The sequence below is a fragment of the Phascolarctos cinereus genome, unplaced genomic scaffold (genome assembly GCF_003287225.1).
Source record: "Phascolarctos cinereus isolate Bilbo 61053 unplaced genomic scaffold, phaCin_HiC Scaffold_3;HRSCAF=262, whole genome shotgun sequence".
Lineage (NCBI taxonomy): Eukaryota > Metazoa > Chordata > Mammalia > Diprotodontia > Phascolarctidae > Phascolarctos > Phascolarctos cinereus.
Window position 1 is genome coordinate 60,906,772 of NW_027555736.1, and position 7,999 is coordinate 60,914,770.

At 41.2% G+C, this 7,999-nt stretch overlaps 1 protein-coding gene across 1 annotated transcript in view; it reads right to left on the reverse strand.

Moving 5' to 3' along the window:
- Window positions 1-1,413, reverse strand: part of RASGEF1A (RasGEF domain family member 1A) — a 324,421-nt gene extending 323,008 nt beyond the window's left edge. Inside the window, exon 1 of the mRNA XM_021006139.2 lies at window positions 1,273-1,413. The gene's annotated coding sequence lies outside the window, so the exon portion shown is untranslated. The remainder of the gene's footprint in view (window positions 1-1,272) is intronic.
- Window positions 1,414-7,999: the final 6,586 nt, after the last annotated feature.

Genomic DNA, 7,999 nt, shown 5'->3' on the forward strand with positions numbered 1-7,999 from the left:
GGGGATCTTAGGTTACCAGGTGGAAGCAATGTATAACTTGCCCTCTTCCTGGGGTAGACTGGATCCTTGCCTCTATTTACAGAACTAAACAGACTATTTAGTTTTATTTTCAAAAATGAGAAGGCAAGAGTGCAGGATCCATTTGAAAACACCATATCTCAGGGCTTGAACCAACCTGATCCTTATCTCTCCCAAGTCTCTCTCCTGTCTAAGTTACACCTGGTTGAGTATCCCCCAAACAGCACCTTGCTCAGCACAGTAGACTGACAGGTTTTGTTTTTGGAACTCCTCTAGCCTCCCAGCCCCCACAAAGGCAGATCCTTGGCTCTTAGAGCCTGTTTAAAGCAAACACATGAGGTGCACACTGTGTGGATGAGGAAGCTGTGACAAGGAGGCAGCAGCTCCAATTAGAAGACAGAAATAGGGAAAGTGCAGGACTGCAGCAACAGAAAGCTGCCTGTGCCTGTGACATGCCTTCCCAGCTAGATGAAAAGAAAGCCATCATAGAGGTAAAGAGGGTGATTCAAGGGTTCTAGAGTGGGGTGGCTGCTGGGCAGGGGTAGCCAATGGTTAGGGAAAGGGATTAAAGAAGCACACTGCCCTTGCCAAAAGGAAACATCTCCTGCCTAAAGTATAAATAGCCCAGAAGGGACTCAGAATACTCATCCCTGGATGGCATTGATACCTCACAAGTCTTGGAGATTTAACAAACAGTTTTAAGTAACTCGAAAAAAATTAATTAGAGCTATCCAGCTAGTATCTTGCAGGCATCCTGAAGAAAATACTGAATGCTAGGCTGCTTACAGCAACCCATGAGACCAACTGATGAAGTGATGAAATTGAAGAAAATAAATCCCAAAGGAGTAGATCTACCAGGAGCCTGCCTGACACACAGGGATGGTCCCTGTAGCTAAGGCCAGAGCCCCCGGAACACTCCAGACTTGTGTAATCTCACTCTCATTCACAGGCACAGATATGTATGGAAATTGCGTCTGGAAGTTGTATCTAGGTTGCAATGTATAAAGCTCACCATGCGCCTCACTGCATCTGGTCCCTTCCTCCCCCATCCCAGAAGGGGTTAATGCCTGGGAGGCACCCTGCTGGCATGCAGTGCCAGGTGCTGAAACACCCAGTGGAAGTCTCCTCATGCTAGGCTGAGCCCAAGCCTGGCAGCTCCCCGCAGCTCCCAGTAGCCCAGCCCTGAAGACACTTTGAAAAGAAAAGCAGGTAAAGAAGAAACCAACAAACAATGAAAAAAAGAAGCTTCTTTACCTTTGTCTGGTCCAGTGTAGCTTTTGGGCTGTTCCCCGACCACGACCAGAAAAATAGAGATTATTGCCAGATCCCAGTGATTCATCCTAAATGACAGAGTAGACTCACTCTTTGCCCAGGCTGCCTGCCTCCACTGTGTGACAGCTGCCGGCTGGCTTCCCAACTCGCAGCTCCCATTCTGCAGCTTGCTGCAGGGGGAGCGTGGGCGAGAGAGAGAGGGAAAGAGAGAGAGGGAGAGAGAGAGAGAGAGAGAGAGAGAGAGAGAGAGAGAGAGAGAGAGAGAGAGAGAGAGAGAGAGAGAGAGAGAGAGAGAGAGAGAGAGAGAGAGAGAGAGAGAGAGAGAGAGAGAGAGAGACCGAAGAGGGGAGAGAGAGAGAAAGAGAGAGGGAGAGCGAGCAAGGAAGCTAATGATAGGAAGACTGCTGCTGAGACAGGAAGATACCATTCAAAGCTCTTCTCCCCTGCTATTGCTGCTCCCATCCATTGTGGAGAAATGAAAAGTTTCTTTAAAGGCGAATTAAAAGACTCTCTGACCACTATATTTAAAATGCTACTTAAAGAGTCTGCCCACTTGAATGAGAACCCGGTGTTTTTTCAGCCCTGAGGACAGGTAGGGCATAGGGAAGCTGAGTGGTTCAGATGGACTCTAAGTCCAGAAACCAAGATGGGTTCTAAGCCCAGAATTCAAGATTCCAGGGGTGTTGGTTAATTCCAGGGGCCAGCTTTTGAAGAACTTTAAATACCAAGCTGAAGACTTTATAATTGATCTGGGAGGTAATAGGAGCCACTGGTTTTGATGAAGCAGGGAAGTGATAGAGTCCAACTTGCTCTTGAAGAAAAATCACTTCAGCAGCTGAGTCAAGAACGGTTTGGAATGGGAAGAGATGAGACAGGGAGCCTAATTAGATGGTTGTTGAAATAGTCTAGGCACAATGGAAAAGAGAAGTGTGTGTGTGTGTGTGTGTGGGTGGAATGGAGATTGCCTCTCTGAGGTGACTTCTGCAAATGTATTCATCTCCCCACCTGAGAGCTGTTGGTTTGTGGAGTTGTTGTTGTTGTTGAGGGTTCCTCTAGGGTATTTGCAACAGCGTGTTCTCTGGACCAGAACTGGGAGAAGCCAAACTCCCAAACACCCTCACAGAACACAACCCAGTCATGATCAAGCTCATCTCATAGGGTGTCCTCAACAAACTCCTCATTTGCAACACTGTCACTTTGATCACTGTTGTTGACAAGCAGGAGACATAGCCAGCAGGAGCAGCTGCCAGATGTTGGCCAAAGAATAGCAGGCTTGTCCCTGCTTTCCAAGGGGAAGGGATTCTACTCTATGAGAATCTGTGTGCACGGAAGCTTCCAGGGAAATACCATCAAGAGAAAGGCTGAAGGCCAGGGAGTAGATCCAGTTATGAATGTCTTAAGACCAAATATTTGGTTGATTATTATTTGATGAGGGCTAGGCTCAACTACTACTTGTTTTTTCAGCCAAAGACAAGTTTTATTAGAACATCATCATATTGGGCAGACTCTTAAGGAGTCTGAACATTATTGAGTTATTGGCTAGATTGTAAGAATCTCAGCAGTGGCTAGATTTTAAGAATCTGAGCACCTTTAATCAACTACTACTTTTAACATGGGTGTATATCTATTGAAGCTAATGATTCATACAAATCCTTTGTCCCAGACAGAAGACCTCTTGCGAATTTTCTCGTAGAATCATAGAATCTAAGAGTTGGAGGGGACCTGAAGAATCATCCAGAGGTTCCCAAACTTATTTGGCCTACTGCCTGCTTTAAAAAAAAAAAGAAATTACTCAGTGCTCTCCTGGGGTTAGGTTAGGTTAATCCTTATTTTTTATTTAATGCCTCCCAATTGCCTGCAAGGCTACTACCACCCCCTAGATCATTCCAGCACCCCACCCAGGGGGCAGTATCGCCCACTTCGGGAACCTATGTTTCTACACCTATTTGATGCCTGAGTCTTTTCTACAATATCCCAACATGTGATTATTTAGCCTCCTTTTGAATACCAGATGAGTTAAATCCTTTAGTGTTTCCCTCCTCTCCTCTCTTTTATTCCTCCTCCAGTCTAATTCTTATGTTCTTTTCTTTTCCTCAACTATCTGTGATCTGCCATGCTGATTTCTGCCTCTTTGCTGTCACTATGCTAATCATCATCTTTTCTAATGTGGTTTTGCTATACCATGTGTTTTGTCTTTCTTCATATCCCCAGTACTTAGCATAATGCCTGGCATATAATGAGTGCTTAATAAAGGCTTGTCAACTATTGTCTGCTGCCCCCTCTTCTCTGTTTATCTCCTACTAATGTTTAAGTCCCAGCTGACATTCTCCTCCTCAATGAAGCCTTTCCATCCTTCTCCAGCAACTTTTCATTTATTGTCTGAATATGTACATGAACACCTTTTTTACTAGCAGTATATAATACTAAGTAATATACTGTCTAATTCACTAATCTCTATGTATGTTGTATGTGTGTGTGTGTGTATGTGTGTGTATGTGTGTGTGTATCTTGTTTCTCCAATTTGACCTCTCTTATCTTGTCTCAGCATTTCATTTGTTATCCTCATTTATATTTGAATCAATTGTTCCTGGTCACAATCCAAGGAGAGTTCCAGCAAATGCCACATAAGCATCCATGATCCCATGCCATCCTGTCTCCTCCAGCAGATTGTCTCCCCTATCATCCCCACTCTCTCACTAATCTTTAGTCTTGCCCTGTCTACTAGATGTTTCCCTGCTGCCTAGAATCATTCCCAAGTCTCTTCCATTCTTTTTTTTCATATAGTAACCATAGTTTCTATTTTTAATTTTTTAAATCATATTTTATTTTTTTCAATTATGTGTCAAGACAATTTTTAGCATTCATTTTTACAAGATTTTGCATTCCAAATTTTTCTCCCTCCCTCCTTCCCCTTTCCCCTTCTGAAAACGGTAGGCAAATTGATATAGATTATACATGTGCTATCACGTAAAACATATTTCTGTATTAGTCACAGTTGTGAAAGAAACAAATCAAAAGGAAAAAAATCACAAAAAAGAGTAAGTGAAAAAAGTATACTTTGATCTACATTCAGAGTCCATCAGTTCTTTATCTGGATGTGGATAGCATTTTCCTTCATGGGCCCTTTGTACTTGTCTTGGATCATTATGTTGCTGAGAAGAGCTGAGTCACTCTTAATTGATCATCACACAATGTTGCTGATACTATGTGCAATGTTTTCCTAGTTCTGCTCATTTCACTTTGCATCAGTTCATTCAAGTCTTTCCAGGTTTTTCTGAAATCTGCCTGTTCATCACTTCTTATTGCACAATAGTGTTCTTTTACATTCATATTCCACAGCTTGTTCAGCCATTCCCCAATTGATGGGCATCCTCTCAATTTCCATTATTTTGCCAATATGGAAAGGGATGGTAAAATGTTTTTGTGCATATAGGTTCTTTTCCCTTTTTATGATCTTTTTGAGATACAGAACTAATAGTAGCATGGCTGGATCAAAGGGTATGCACAATTTGGTTGCCCTCTGGGCATAGTTCCAAATTGCTCTCCAGAATGACAATTCCACCAATAGTGCATTAGTGTCCCAATTTTCCCACATTCTCTCCAATATTGGTCATCTTCCTTTTTTGTCATATTAGCCAATCTGATGGGTATGAGATGGTACCTCAAAATTGTTTTAATTTGCATTTCTCTAATCAAAAGTGATTTAGAGCACTTTTTCATATGCCTATAGATAGCCTTGATTTCTTCATCTGAAACTGTCTGCTTATATCCTTTGACCATCATTTATCAGTTGGGAATGACTTGTATTCTTATAAATTGGACTCAATTCTGCATATATTAGAGGAATGAGGCCTTTATCAGAGACATTTGCTGTAAAGATTGTTTCCCAGCTTTCTGCTTTCCCTGTAATCTTGATTGCATTGATTTTGTTTGTGCAAAAGCTTTTTAATTTAATATAATCAAAATTAACTATTTTACATTTCATAATGCTATCTATCTCAGGTTCGGGCATGAATTCTTCTCTTTTCTATCCTTTAAGAATCTGGATGCTATACCACTCAGTGTATACATATATAGTATTGATATTACTTCATTGTTTATGGTACCTTCTATCGAGTTATATTTTCCTTCCTTATCTCTTTTAATTAGGTCTATTTTTGCTTTTGCTTTGTCTGAGATCAGGATTGCTACCCCTCCTTTTGGTTTTTTTTTTTCACTTCAGCTGAAACATAATAGATTCTGCTCCAGCCCCTTATCTTTACTCTGTGTATGTCTCTCTGTTTCAAGCGTATTTCTTGCAAACAACATACTGTAGGATTCTGGTTTTTGCTTCCCTCTGCTATCTGCTTCTGTTTTACGGGAGAGTTCATCCCATTCCCATTCACAGTTATGATTACTAACTGTGTATTTCTTTCTATCCAATTTTTTTTCCTGTTTGTGCTCTCTCTCCTTTCACCCTTTCTCTCCTCAACAGTGTTTTGCCTCTGTCTACCACCTCCTCCAGTCTGCTCTCTCTTCTGTCAGTGCCCCCCCCTTTACTTAATCTCCTCCCCTCTTACTTCCTTATTGGGTAATATAGATTTCTATATTCAACTGACTGTGATATTATTCCCTTTTTGAGCCAAATACTGATGAGAGTAAGGTTCAAGAGATGCCTACCACCCACCCTCCCATCTTTCTCTCCACTGTAATAGGCTTTTTGCACCTCTTCATGTGAAATGATATACTCCATTCTACCTCTCCCTTCCTTCTGCACCCAGTGTACTTTTACTCATCTCTTTATTATTTTTATTCATTCCCTCCAATTCACCTTATACCCATACCCTCTGTCCATGTATATTCCTTCTAGCTATACTATTAGTGGTACAATTTTTAAGGATTATAAGTATCATTTTCCCATATATGGATGTAGAGATTTCAGCTCCATTGAATCCCTTATGTTTTCTTTTTCCCTTTTTTCCTTTTTAGGCTTCTCTTGGGTCTTGATATCGCAGGTCAATTGTTTTTATTCACTTCTAGTTTTCTCCTTATGAAAGTTTGAAATCCTTCTATTTTATTAAATGACCATTTTTTCCCCTCGAAGTATTATGCTTGATTTCTCTGGATATGTGATTCTTGATTGTAGTCTTAGCTTTTTTGCCTTCTGAAACATCATTTTCCATAACCTCTGATCCTCTAATGTTGAAGCTGCTAAATCCTGTGTAATCCTGAGTGTGGCTTGCTGATGTTTGAATTGTTTCTTTTGGGCCACTTGCAGTATTTTTTCCCTTGACCTGATAATTCTGAAACTTGGCTATAATGTTCCTTGAAGTTTTTATTTTAAGATCTGTTTCCTGAGATGATTGGTGGATTCTTTCAATGACTTTTTTTGCCCTCTGGTTCTAGGATATCAGGACAGTTTTCCTTGATGATTTCTTGAAAGATGCTCTCCAGGTCCTCCTTTTGATTATGGCTTTCAGGTAGTTCAATGATTCTAACATTGTCTCTCCTGGATCTATTTTCCATCACATGAGGTATTTTACATTTTCTTCTACTTTTTCATTCTTTTGAATTTGTTTGATTGACACTTGATGTCTCATAGAGACATTAGCTTCCGCTTTCACTATTCAAACTTTTAAGCTGTTTTCCTCAGCTTTTTTACTTCTTTTTCCATTTGGCCAATTGTACTTTTTAAGGAGTTGCTTTCTTTTTCTTAGCTGTTGACTCTTTTTTCATAAGTCTCTTGCATCACTCTTATTTATTTTCCCAATTTTTCTTCTACCTCTCTTTTAAGCTCCTTTTTGGCTTTTCTATGAGTTCTTTTTGGGCTTAAGACCACTTCCTGTTTTTATTTGGGGCTGTTGTGACATTGTTGTCCTCTTCTGAGTATTTGTCTTGATCTTTACTGTCACTATAACAATTCTTTATGGTCAGATATTTTTGTTTTGTTTTGTTTTGTTTTGTTGCTCATCTTTTTTGGGGGGATTTTTTCCTTTCTTTTAAATTTGAGTTCTACTCTGAGGGTGGAAAGGGCACTGTCTCAGGCTTCTTGTGCCAGGGGCTGGCACAAGCCCTGGCTATTTACCTGGTGCTGCACTGATGTTGTCCTGAGGCCTACAGGGGACCCTTCTATCTGGTGCTATGCTGAGCACCTGGGCGGGGGGGGGGAGGTGGCTGGTGTTGCTGGAGGTTGTAGGGGTCTAACAGTTTAACTGATGCTGAGCTGGTGTCCTAGTGCTAGTACTTTTATATGTTGAGGCCAGTGGGGTGTTTCTACATTTCCCCAGGGTTATGCTGAAGCATGTGGTGGTTCTCAGAGCTGGAGACTGCCATTTCCAAGTCATGTGGGGGGTCCTGGTGTTGACATTTGCCTGCTCCACTGCATTGTGGCTTAGGATCTCCCACTGGTTTACTGAGGTGGAGCTTGCTGCTGGCTTGCTGAAACACTTTTTGTCCTGGACTGAGCTCTCTTTTTACATGAGTGAGATAGACCTTTCCTGCCAATCTCCCAAGTTTCTTGAGCTAAAAGATTGTTTTGCCCTGTCTTTTTGATGGTTCTACTGTTCTCCTGTTCCAGGATCTATTTTGGGGTGTTACTTTATGGTAGTTTGGAGGTGAATATGGGAGAGTTATGGCAATTTACTGCTTACTCTGCCATCTTGGCTCTCAGAAGTCAGTGTTTCTTTCTTAAAAACAAACACACAAACAAACAACCACGTTATTTAAGCAG